Consider the following 13665-nt stretch of genomic DNA (forward strand, 5'->3'; position numbering starts at 1 on the left):
TTGGTAATACAGTCGACCATGAAATCAACAAATCAAATGACAGACACCCATACACCAGCAAACTCCAGTGGACTTTGCAAATTGTCTTTCACAAAACTAGACCGCATTAGCTGCAACATTCGGAAAGTTATTCAAATTTGGATGTTGCACTTTGATTGCAATTCTGCGAACCCTTCCTTAAAATTCCTGTGTGCTCTCCTGTTGATGAAATAGCACTTCATACACTTCAGGTGGGAGGGGGTGGGGGGCATTGATAATCTTCCTTGCGTCTCTGCAGGTGCACTGACTCACTGCTCCACTACTGACTGACTGCTCCACAGTTATAGTTTTATTTCTTGGATACTTGAGGAGTGCCTGGCCCTTCAGAGTGTGAAAGTACATATGAAATGTAAAGTGTATTGACAAATTACAGCCAATCACTCATTCTACACTGCAAGCTCAGTTGATTAATGGTAGCACTTTGCTTACTGTAATTTATTTCGTTTGGAGTTTTCTTTTGTGCAGGCAAAGGGGCTTTTCTTCCTCTAAGTGGGGAATGGTTAAGGGCTGTGTTCTGTATTTAGCATTTGTCAATGTGGTACTTTTTGCTGCTCTCAGGTACTGATGAAACTGGATTTTTAAAGTGGTGTATGTTGTTAAATAAGGGAAAACAAATAATGTTGGAATATATTTGGATATTTGGAAGTGACATGTTTTGCAGATTGACAGATTTTGCATAGCATTAAATGTTTTAATAGCAGGGTTCCTACGCTAGTATGGAAAGTAGACGTTACATAGATCTTATTGGCAGGTTTGACTCGGCAGATAGTTTGCATTCTATTTGAAATCTGTGATTGTAATCAGTGATTGTAATGTCATAATTTGCTGGTGGATCAATGATGTCATTGATTGGTTCTGCAATACAGTATACGATTTTACAGATTTTACAAATAGTCTTGTTCTAGGTACGTTCTGTGCTGCCATTGTTAAGAATTCAAGGTTTCTCAGCATAAACTGACAGATTTTTTCCCCAATATAATATTTGCAATATTTGTCATAATACTGTGACTGCAATTATGTAACTTCTGTCATAAAATTAAGATTGTTCTGCCTATTACTATATGTGGTTGGCACAGATAAATGAAGACTTTTTTTTAATTAATAGTAAAATAAATCATTTATATCCAAATAAATGAGATTGGGAAATTTCTCACAACACACCTGATGATCTCTCATAGCACACTAATGTGCCACGGAACAGTGGCTGTGTCACTGCATTAGAAAATGTACACGCACTACACCAAACATGATGTGGGTATGCCTTTTTTGACACCAATTATAGGAAAACAAAAGCTATTGCCCGGTAAAACTTTTATATATTTTAGCTAACGTGTTGGGATTGTATTTCAGGAAAGTTTAACTCAAGGTTGTGCGGAGGTTCAAGGTTCATGGCCAAAGTAAAGGTTATAAGATTAAGTGACCTCAACATACCCAAATCCTAAAACAATTGGTATATTTAGAATCTCTGTTGAATTCCCTTTCCAAAAATGCCTTTCTTTTGAAAATCCTGTAATTTTTTACCAAACCCGTTTTTGCCGAAGTCTGAAACATTCGGTGGGACATATCTACCAAACCGCTGGTGTGGTGTCCGTAAAATGTTGGTTTTGGTGTTGTAAGATCATCATGAACAACTGCACTAACTAAGACATTCGGGATAACTTCATCAGGTGGACAGTAACAACAGGAGTAACAATAACCCTATGCGGCCCTGTGGACACCCCGGGTTTAAATGGCGATGCTAACCAGTTATTTTTGGAGGAACTCATCTGAACTTGTCAGAACACATTTTTTCAATTAACTTGTCACATTTTAATTAAATTCATCTTAACTTTAACTTTAGTATACATTTCTCGTAGGATTATTTTTAACCAGTATTAATATCAAATGTATGAACTTTACTTTATTTAAGTTATTACTTTTGTACTTTCAGTAGAGCTTTATTTTTTCAAAACTCAGAAATAAATTCACACATGATTGTAAATAAGTATACACTGCGCTCGGATTGATTGTCTAACCTGCTGTGTGGCCAGACAAAAGCAGAGCAATCTGGTAACCTAGTTTAGATTAGCAGCAGGTACAGTGTGTGTTCGACACATCGTGTGTCTCTGCAGACAAGAATTCACGCTAGCCTGGTATCAAAAATACTGTACATGTGCTGATGTTAGCTGGTTATTTGTATTTGAGTTGATCCACCGTTTAGTTGTTAGAAGCATCAGTGTTGGCAATAAACATTTGATTGTTTAGCTCACCTGATTATGACACTGAAGTTCAGTGCGTTGAAGGCTGAGGCTTGGAGTGGGAGGGAGCACCAAGCTCGTTAGATGTGACAATCCGTTAATTTGTACACGTCATGCCACCTCCTTTGCACTACATAATTTTGTCTTACACTAAGGTGACACTTCAACAAAGTGAAGCCACACTTGTGATTGGCGCTGGGTGCACTTCACCTTCGTTGGCCTCAGCAAGTTCATCTTCGTGTCGGTGAGACATCTCAGATATAAAATGCAAATGATTCCGGGAGAATCGGAATGTTGGTCTCAGTTCCAATTGATAATTGAGACTTGATGCAGAGGCAACTGTCCTCCACAGATTGTTTGAATGCTTTACAGAGTCTGAAAATTCTGTAAGTCTGGAAATTAGGGTCTGGAAAAAGTAGGAATTTTGCAATGTCATTTGTATAGGAACACTGTAATAGAGTTGCGTCATGATTAAGCCTTATTATTGGTGAGCTTCTCTGGCTGGCCAGGAAACAGTTTTCCTGCGCTAGGAAATGTGACCTTTGTCAGGCTGAAGTGGCCTCCCCGCTCACTCTTTTGTTTAGATGTGCTGTGCAAATAAACACATATATCCAGGGAAGTGTGCACATACCAATGTCAACTGTAAGCAGCCCCACAAATCTAACAAATGTTTCCCCAAATGTTCTCTTGTCATATTCCCCTGGTCTTACAACCAACATGGACAATGGACTGCTTGTCAAACCATTTCCTCAGCGACCATTCAAATGTAACATCACGTTCAAGTGTGGAAACCACTGCCACTTTTGTTTATACTTTCTTTTTCTTATTTTCTCTAGAAATAATAGTGAGGAGACAGTCTTGCAATGTTGCAGTGCTTTGAAAATGCCACAGAGAATACAACCACCAGCTACAGCTTTAAGCACGTATCTCACAAGGGATGGCGAGTGATTTCGCACGTCCGAATGTTTATTTTTCGTCTGGGTTCATTCAAGGTCTTAAAGGGTCACAAAGATGTTCGCCAGACGTGCACAAACAGTTTTACAGGTCGCAAACAGCTTTTCTTGCCGCCAGGAAATTTTGAATGTTAAAAATGTTGTTACCGCAAGAAAAAACGGATTGTGACCATTAAAACTGTTGGCGACCTTGAACGAACCCTGACGAAAAAAACTAAATTCTGTGTGCACACACACTCGCAAACCTGCGCCACTCAGTGAGATACAGGCTTTAGGTGTAATGCGTGGCAGCAAGGGATGTAAAAAAGCAGAGATGGGCAGTTTACACTGTTTTGCCAGTCCATCCTCCGTCCGTGATCTGGGCACCCTTCCGTCATCTTCCCCCCCATCCATGTTTAAAAAAAATAATTGTCCTCCGACCTAGTCCATCCTCATCCTTTTAAAGCGCGACAGTCCTTACATTCCGTCAGCCTGGCAACCACCCCCAGCGTCCATGTATGACGTTGTGGGAGGGATGCTAACGGCAGAGGTTTCATAATTCATAAACTTTATTTAAAGCTCATTAGCTGGCTAATTTCTTATTCCCATCCATTTACCAGCTGGGAGTGTCGTGAGTGGATTAAATTGTTTACAACTGTTTAAGTGTCACCCAAGGTAGAATTTAGTCAGGGGATATCACAAGAATATTTAAGATTGCGTTATAACGGAATACGATTGTGTTTTATTCCAAAACCTTTGTGTTATAATGCAATATGTTTTCAGTTTTTATTGCGTTATTTAAGTAGAAAATTAATATTGCAAAATAATGCAATGAAGAGAACGAAAGACTTCCACTTCCGGGTTGTAGCTTTAAGTGTTCCCCGGTGCTTGCATGGGCATGAATGACGGTTTTGGAGAGATTTTTATGCTGTAGAGATGTCGCAGACAAATTGTCCCAAATTTATTAAAGACCGTGTTGCACAAATAAGTAGACTCAGAGGAAAAGACACAACTTGTTCATTCCAGGCCTAGCAGACATGTTGCTGTCCATAAAAGCCATGGAGGTCATACAAAATACTAGATATAGTCATTTTTGTTGTGGGTTGTATTAATTTTTTGCATTCATTAAATGTATTAAACTTAAGATTTTTTAATTTATACATTATATTGTCAACCTTATTTTCATGTTAGGAGTGGAGCACATACTGTACAAAAATATTTTGTCAACATTTTGGAAATTGTTCTTATGTTCATTAAGATATTGAATAAAATCTTTACATTTTTCAAGGGGGGTGTACTTATATATGCTGTGCACTATATATACTTATTTATCTCTCTCTCTCTCTCTCTCTCTCTCTCTCTATATATATATATATATATATATATATATATATATATATATATAGGGCGGCACGGTGCTCGACTGGTTAGCACGTCCGCCTCACAGTTCGGAGGTCGTGGGTTCGATCCCAGCCCCTGCCTCCCTGTGCGGGGTTTGCATGTTCTCCCCGTGCCTGCGTGGGTTTTCTCCGGGTCCTCCGGTTTCCTCCCACATTCCAAAAACATGCATGGTAAGTTCATTGGACTCTCTAAATTGCCCCTAGGTGTGATTGTGAGCGCGGATGTTTGTCTCTGTGTGCCCTGCAATTGGCTGGCAACCAATTCAGGGTGTCCCCCGCCTACTGCCCGAAGACAGCTGGGATAGGCTCCAGCACGCCCCGCGACCCTTGTGAGGAGAAGCGGTATAGATAATGGATGGATATATATATATATATATATATATATATATATATATATATATATATATATATATATATATATATATATACTCCTTTTTGCACAATTTGCACAAAACCACGCTCTTATCTAGGGTTACGTCAAGTAGTTGAAATAAAATCTGCCTCCCATTAAGCCTAGTAACACAGTTTTATCTGAATCCTCTGATTTGGTATCCGCTCGTCACGGATAGCCGTGGTTAGCCGTGGTTAGCCAAACGCTAATGCTGTGCGTTAGTGTAATTGGTGTACAGGGAAATCTTGCTCTGACAAAGGTTCCACATTGTTTGGAACGCAAACTATGGCTAAAATGCATTAACATTTTCATGTGTTAATTCTTTAACATCTTTTAACGTGTTCAAGTCTCACCCCCAATCTATCTATCTATCTATCTATCTATCTATCTATCTATCTATCTATCTATCTATCTATCTATCTATCTATCTATCTATCTATCTATCTACATTAAAAGTCTTTTATTGAGAAGAATATATTTTAATATACAATATATCATAAACATTTTTTGTGGTCAGTGAATGGAACGCTCGAGAATGAACAGATGGTAACGAAAGGCTCCAATGGTTAGAGCAGAGAATTGCCTCACAGCTCAAGTTTTGTTTCATCTCTGCTTATGTTGTTGGTGCTGACAGCTTGCCTTGTGGCTCTAATGGGAGGGAACACAGCTTGTCCACAGGAAGAAGAACAACAGGTTTTGCAAGAGATTGTAGGATTGAGTGAAGATGGAAGGGTGGAAAAGGAGCAGCAGACAGAGTCATTGGAGACATAAATCAAGTGGCTAATAGAATGCTGGTACACTCAGGCCAGAAATTGTCGGGGAAAATGTTACAATAGTTGAGCCTGAGGCCCATTTAAGATCGTATGGCTTCTGAAAATGTATTGTTTGGATTGTTACTCACGTGTAACTCATTGTATCTCACTTCCTTGATGACAACTGTTGGCTAAGAGGTGCATACTGACAAATATCATGGAAACTGAGCTCTACATGATTGCTCTATGATTTTGCAGTCTAATTTTCCCCATTTGAATCTTACTCTCTTTTTTTATTTGTGTAATTAATAACAAGTTATTGTTGGTGGTGACAGCTTTGAGAAATGTCACACTGGCATCATCTCCCTCCTGTGTATTTAACTCTCCATTAGTCACACTAGGTGTACACCTATTTAATGAACTCTTATACAAGAGTCATAAGTGTGTGTTCTCATAACATTTAAGTATTCAGTAGTATGACTGAGTAAGTATGTATATTTGGCAGACTAAATTAAATGGGCTTCAGGATGAAAAAAAAAATAATAATAATTTATCAAAATTCCAATCACATAGCCAAACAAATGTAGATTCAAACTGATTTCAAAGACACTAATTTAAATTTGCCTTAATTTTAGCCAGATAGAATAACAAAAGTGCAAAAGGGGTAGCTCATGTACTGTCTTGCGTTAAAAAAAAACCCCAAAATGATGCGTAAAACGTCACTAATTTAGTTTCTACACATCGAAATACAATTTGAGAATATTGGCACGACTATTGTCTCTTTTTAGTCTACTATACTCCAAATGTATGTCCATTTTTTGGAATACCCTGAATATGTATCAAAGACATTGTCAGAGTGTAGAACTGCACTGCATAGTATCATGCTAATACGCCACCCACTGTTAATTATCAAGACACTCAAGTCAAGAATGTAAATTGTTAAAATGAATTTTTCTAAACGTGGTCTAAAAGTGACAAATATGCATAGTATGCTGGGGCTGCAGTGTAATTTGTACCTGGAGCTTTGTTTTATGTGTGAAGCCAGTTTCTTCACACAATGTGTTTTACTCTTATGATTATTGTTTTCCTCACATTTTTCTGCTAGTGAACACTCCTTGTTGTACCCGGTCATTCTTTGAAACAAGTGTCTCGAAGAAAAGCAGAAAAACACATTGAAAATTCAAAAGATTCAAGCAAGGTTAGTTATTTGCTACTCTCTAAATGAAGTTTGATGTATTTTAAGGGGCATGCAGCACTGTATTCATTGCTCTTGCGTCCGCCGTAGCAACTTGCCTGCCAAGTTGCGAAGCTCCAACTATCAGATGAGCAACAGAGGACCTGACCCTCTCACCCTTGAGTCTCAACAATGTAGATTAACGTGCACTTGCACATCAAGCTCTCTACACAAACAAATCACAAGTGAAAAACAAGGATAAGGAAAGATGCTTACAAATGTTATTACTCTGAGTGTCCCTCATGCATGCATCTCCTCATGCAGCTTTGAGAAGGGTGGTTTTATTTTCGGCTGCTCTCTCAAGTGCAGTAACTAAAAGCTACAGAAATACATAGCCTGCGGAAACCTGTTTGTAAACATGTTCACCATGTCAGTTGAGTTGTCAGTCCTTCTCGGCTATGAAATTGTTTTTTGAAATTACAATTGCTTCACTTAATTATGCCACTATTTTATAGTGAGAGTACATTTCTCACTTTGAATGCTTGGTCCAGCAGAAGAATTTGTCATCTGTGTGCATGTTTAATTGACGTAGAGCATCTCACCTGGCTATTAGAGTAATTGAAAAAGAAAAAAAAAAGTCTCATCTATTGTATTTCTCTGCTATATCACCATTAAGACTTGGCGGCCCCTTGCTGATTTCTAATTGGAACAGAACACATCTATTTTTATCCAGACATTCCTTCCTATATCAAAACATCAAATGCTTCCCATGTATTGTTTCTACTGAATTTTATTCTTCAGAAATGCTCTAAACTTGCTATGCAGTACAGGGAGGGGGGCGGGGGCTTGTTCCAACGAGCACAGAAATCCATCTGCTGCCGGATCAGCAATCTTGGCTCATGCTAAAAAAAGTATTTACTGTAATTTCCCATAATTAATCCACATTTTTGCAAAAAAAACCCCAAAAAACCCCAAACCCACAATTGTTTCCCCATATCGTACAAAGGTTGAGCAAAATTGGAAATTATTTCACTTTAAAGAGACATTGACCAGTGCCTGGAGGTTGTAAAAATAGATATTTACCAGTATCTGGTGGTTGTAAAATAAATTAAAAAATAGATAGAAAATGTGTACTTGCATTCCAACAAGATATTTAATGTCTAATGTTACAAATTGTCATGTTTTGCTCTAGGCAAGCTCTCTCTCTCTCTCTCTCTCTCTCTCTCTCTCTCTCTCTCTCTCTCTCTGTTAGTTGCAGCTCAGCTGGACTGGGAGGCGTTCCCTTCAGATGCGCACCTGTGGCGTATCATAATCAGCTAGGTTTAAAAGGACACTGTTCACCACCACATCTTGTCGGATTATTGACCTTGCTCGCTTCACAGCTCAAGCTCCGTTTTCTAGACGTCACGATCTTGTATCTTGTTCTCGATTTTTCCGGTAAGATTTTCTTATATAAAGTTTTTGTTCCTCGTCACTTTGACTGAGCGCTTTGTGTTTCCTGTTATTGGAGTTTTTTGCAATCTCGTTTTGTTTTTCGGTTGTCAATATCTCCTTGCCTTGTGCGAGCGTTTTGTGTTCCCTATTTGATGTTCCCTAGCCTTCTTTTCGCCAGCGTCCTTTGTTCATACTTTGTCGGTCATTTATGGATTTTGTAATTAAAGATTTTTCTGTTCGACGTTTTTGTCTCATTCTGCGTTTTTGGGATCCTCATTTGTTCCTGTCCGCTTTTGTCGGACTTGACACAAATGTATCAAATTTTAAATTTATATATAATATTATACATTGTCTGGCATCATTGTGGACATTTAATTTACTATCTTCAGTCCATTCGCAGCAGTACAGCTAAATACTTTAGCCTTATTACGCCGTGTTACTTACGTCATTGATGTTCTTCTCAGCACTTGTTTCATGACGAAAATGACATGCTCTGTGCTCGTACGCTGCAGTTAGTCCGTATGGTAGTGCCTCAATTAGACACTTTAATCCACCACCATTGGCCACAAGCATTTCTCTGCACATATGAGCGCATAAAGGCATGTCGTTGGTTATTTGCATAGCCAACTGTAGAGTCAACAAACGTAACAATTGTTGCTCCTTGCAAAGTGACTCTGTGAGCATGCAGAATTTGTTTTGTTTATGTAATTATTTTTTAACGGCCACTAGATGTGTCACTACTAGTGATGTCACGATATCCAAATGTCACGATACGATAATATCACGATATGAACCTCACCATATAATTATCATGATATTGTGGGGAGGTTGGCGATAGACATATAAAAAGCTCACGATACTGTATAAAAGCTCATGATATTGTAAAAAAAAAAAAAAATTAAAATAAAAAATAGCCCATATAAAAGGAGAAAACGGCATAATCAGTTTTTGTTCATAACAACAACATTCACAAAGGAATAGGCTTGGCCTGTAATGGGCTGCTACTGGCGATTAGCGTGGGTGTTAAACATCGGCGTTATCAAATTAAACTGCACTAATAAACGAATCACCAGACGGTGCTGGAACTGCAGAAATGGAAAACAACTTGGACTTTTAAACATATTTGCTGCTATTAATTTTGTGACATGATGACGACGATATATTGTGGCAATTTTAATATCGCAATATCACGATATTGCCCATATTGTGACATCCCCCGTCACTACACTCTTTTCTTGAGATCCTACTTGTGAATGCCAGTATTGCAGCATATCTTTAGTCAAGGTAGTCAGCAGGACTTCAGACAATATTTTTTACTAAGAGCACCGTGGGTCATAACGAGATTTTTTTATGGGGGGCACACACTGTGAGTTGACATACGAAGTGAATATTCATTCATTTCATTTTATTTTAATTATATTACTGATAAATGACCTGAAGTGTGGAGCAGAAGCTTGTCAGCTACAACAAAAATATTAGAGAATAGTGATTATTAAATATAACAATCTGCAAATTTACTGGTTGCACTGGCATGAGTAGATAAATTGTAGTTTTACTGTCTCAAATGTTCATTTAGGGGCAGTCTGGAGCCCTGGGCATCTTTATTTATATATGTTCCACATTTCATACACAAGGTAACTCAATGTGCCTCACAAAATTAAACGCACAATATTTAAAAACAGTAATTGCAAACAAAAGAGTTAACCCATTACGGCCTGAAGCGCCTGGCTCAACAGCTTCCCAAAACCTAAGGTCGTCTTTGGAATTACCTTAGAAAACCTGAAATTTTGCCAGAAATTCAACACCTACAAAATAAGTTGCTGTATTATTCACAAAAATTAGGGTAATGTCTACCGATGCATACATTTGCATAATGTTAAGAATAGATATTTTTAAGAAGACTTGTTTTTTTTCTGTGTGTGTCAATTTATTCTCTATTATGGAAAAGTTATTACATCTTACTAGGTTGTAGTGAAACATCTGAACAATGGGTGAACATTCATCAAGAACAATTACCATTTATTGTATTCAACTCAGTAGACGGTACTGCAGGAAAATTCAATGTACTGGTGAACTGCACTTTATGTGCTAGTGAAAGTGATTTTCATCTGGATTTGCATATCTTCTTTGACGTAACCACACTAAGCTCTTCCAAAGCCTGCTTCAGTACTGTTTGAGAGGGAGAAGAAATCTTTTGATCCTGATCTTTGGGTTTAGCATTAAGTCGTCTGCTGTGTGGTTCCTTGTCGTCAGTGCGGGGCATTGCTGTAGCTTTTGGTGAAGCACAAGAAGAACGTAATGCTTAAGGCCCGATCGACAGCATTACAAACGAGGGCTGTAAAACATGTTGTGGATTTTAAAGGGGACATAATATAGAAAATGGACTGTTTATACTAATATGGTCTGTGGAATGCCTGTCCACCGATCATGTGTGAAATTAAGCAACCAAGTACAGTAATATCTTGAAAAAACAAGTTTACAGTAATTTGTTTCATGGTCCAACTTGTAGCTCATCATATCCCATATCAAGTATTTTTCCCCAGTACAATTAATTGAAATGCCATTAATCCTTTTCCAGCAATAAAAAAAAACACACCATGTTTTGTTGTGTTTTTATTGAAGAAAATTTGCACTGTATTGTATGAAAACAAAAAAAAACGAATACAAGAGAATATAAAGAAATAAACTGGTTTCATAACGTTTAACTGTATCTACTGTAGTATCTGGATGTGTGCCTTTAAAGGGGCATGGCTTAGTGGGTGACATATGGAGCTGGAGCTGAGTTGGTGGGTTTGTTCAGTGTGAGCACCTGGTCTTGAATTGTGGCCTACAGCAACTCCTTGAGAGTATTCTAATTTTGTATTTATGTGTTTGACTGTGGCGGCACGTGGTCGACTGGTTAGCACGTCCGCCTCACAGTTCAGAGGTCGTGGGTTCGATCCCGGCTCCGGCCTCCCTGTGTGGAGTTTGCATGTTCTCCCCGTGCCTGCGTGGGTTTTCTCCGGGCACTCCGGTGTCCTCCCACATTCCAAAAACATGCATGGTAAGTTGATTGGACACTCTAAATTGCCCCTAGGTGTGATTGTGAGTGCGGATGTTTGTCTCTGTGTGCCCTGCGATTGGCTGGCAACCAGTTCAGGGTGTCCCCCGCCTACTGCCCAAAGACAGCTGGGATAGGCTCCAGCACGCCCCGCGACCCTTGTGAGGATAAGCGGTACAGATAATGGATGGATGTGTTTGACTGTCCCTTTAATGATCACCTGTGAGTGCATATGCGACTGCAGCTCTCCTTGCCCAAATGTGACACACATTACCTAAATTTATCTATTTATTTTTTTTACTTCACTCAAAAATCGACCAAGCCACAGCTTGTTACTTGAAAAAAAAGTTGGGGTACTCTTAAGTCAGTGTACCATTGTAAACTCTTTATTTGCCTATTCCTAAAAATGCATTTGTGAGTAAGCTGTTCTGCCTAACAGTGTGTCCAAATTACTGTACATAATAACCACACTCACGCAGACTTCCTCCAACAATGACAGTGTCGTTAGCTTCTGAAAAGTGAACTTGATTGAAGTTGATGCGGTGGATGTGCGGGTTGAGTTTTTAATGGGGTGGGGAGCAATGTGACAAATTGTCAATGCACCACATAGTTTTTTTTACACACTCTGGGTTCAGCCTCCACAAGAAGAAGCAAACAGCTGACTGCAGCTGGCTGTGGCTGACGGCAGCACACACTTGCCACCGAGAAAAGTGGGAGAGGAGCCAAACACCGGCCAAAACACACGGGCTGGCGAGATCCTACCCACTGGTTGTCAGTGGAACAAAAGTTGGATTCACCATTGGCCCAGCAGTATAGCAGGCAGGATGAGAAAATCCTCGCTCACTTGCAGAAGAAATGTGACAAGATTTTCCAAAAATGACAGTCTGTCAGAATGCTGAGTCTGGTTGAAATGGCCACTTCAACCTGACTACAGTGTACCAAGAATTTAGAAAATCAGATGATGGGTTCTGTAGCAATTGAGTTTTTGTGTCAGAAAAAAATTGCCTTTTTAGGGAACACTTTTGTAAGAAATCACCTATAGAAACTCTGGTCGAAATTATATTTTGAACTTATTTCTTACAAATACCGCTACGTTCATTTCAAGGACCTCATTTGCATAATACATGCAAAAAAATGGTTCGCTGTCAAAATCTCATCTTTTTTTAAAGGGATGATTGGTATTTTTGGGGGTTGACATGGAAACAGGATTTTTTTCACATTAATATACAATTGCACTATTTCTCTGTAACTACTGGATCAATTTAGCTGAAACTTGGTATACACCTACTGTAATTTTTCAACTCCAAAAAAAAGCTGCAACAGCTAAAACTAGTCATAAAAACACATATACATAATAATATTGGCTGCTTTGCTCTATTAGCTTTTATTTGCTGCGTATTAGTCTCCATATTATAACATGGGATATTTACAAAGAAAGAGGTTACAGAGCTGGATTTGGATGGGAAAAAAATCTTAAATACCGGTAAGCGCTTTTTTCCCAAACAACGCTAAACACGGCTAGTGAAAGAGTAGCGTCCTAGAAAAGTCATTGATCGTTATCTTCCTCCTCCTGCGCACTAAACCCACCAAAGCCCTCTGCTTTACTTTTGGAAAGCAACAGCCCCCAAACTCCTTCATACACAAGTTTTGAGTCTCTTTTCATTGTCATCATCAATGTCACTGCACATCACAAAGCAAATTCGCCCATGAGGTCTATCATCATGCAGCAGTGCACCCTTTTGAAACCTGCTGTTAATTGTGGATTTTGTTACATTGGTCCACGCTGTCAGGACGACAATCTCAACAATAGTTGCTCTTGTAAGCATCACTTTCATGCTTCACTGTTCGCATGCGGCCAGTTTTGATAAAATATTCCTAAACCTCCTACTGAACTGAACATTGGTCAGATGTGACGAGATTATGGACAAATCTATTGGTGGCATGAAGCTCATCAGTAAAATTTCATAAATAAACCGTGTCACATCTAAAGCTGCAGGGTTCCAAGCGTGGGAAAAAAATGAGCGGCTTATAGTCCGGAAAGTACGGCGCTTATAAAGCTTTTAGTCTCTAGTTTCAGACGATGTGTGCGGAAATGCTACAGTATCTTGATTTTCATGCAGGTGCAAGCCTCGCTGCACCTGCTTGGGAATTTGGGAGCCCGTTCTGCGCCAAGGTGGGCATTCTGGCATAGCGAGGGTGTGTCCTTTGACATACGCTGGCGCATCTTATAATTTGAGGGGAGAAATGCACTGCTGAGAGACCGTAT

General features: G+C 39.1%; 1 protein-coding gene across 2 annotated transcripts in view; it reads left to right on the top strand.

Moving 5' to 3' along the window:
* adgra1b (adhesion G protein-coupled receptor A1b) overlaps window positions 1-13665 on the top strand; it is a 206699-nt gene that overhangs the window by 953 nt on the left and 192081 nt on the right. Inside the window, exon 1 of one of the 2 annotated variants that reach the window (XM_086045686.1) lies at window positions 8218-8362. The exons of the other annotated variant lie outside the window; for it this stretch is intronic. The gene's annotated coding sequence lies outside the window, so the exon portion shown is untranslated. Of the gene's footprint in view, window positions 1-8217; window positions 8363-13665 lie in introns of those variants that run through there. 2 annotated transcript variants of the gene reach the window in all.

The sequence above is a fragment of the Filicampus tigris genome, chromosome 11 (genome assembly GCF_054856515.1).
Source record: "Filicampus tigris isolate MCC_2025a chromosome 11, RoL_Ftig_1.0, whole genome shotgun sequence".
NCBI lineage: Eukaryota > Metazoa > Chordata > Actinopteri > Syngnathiformes > Syngnathidae > Filicampus > Filicampus tigris.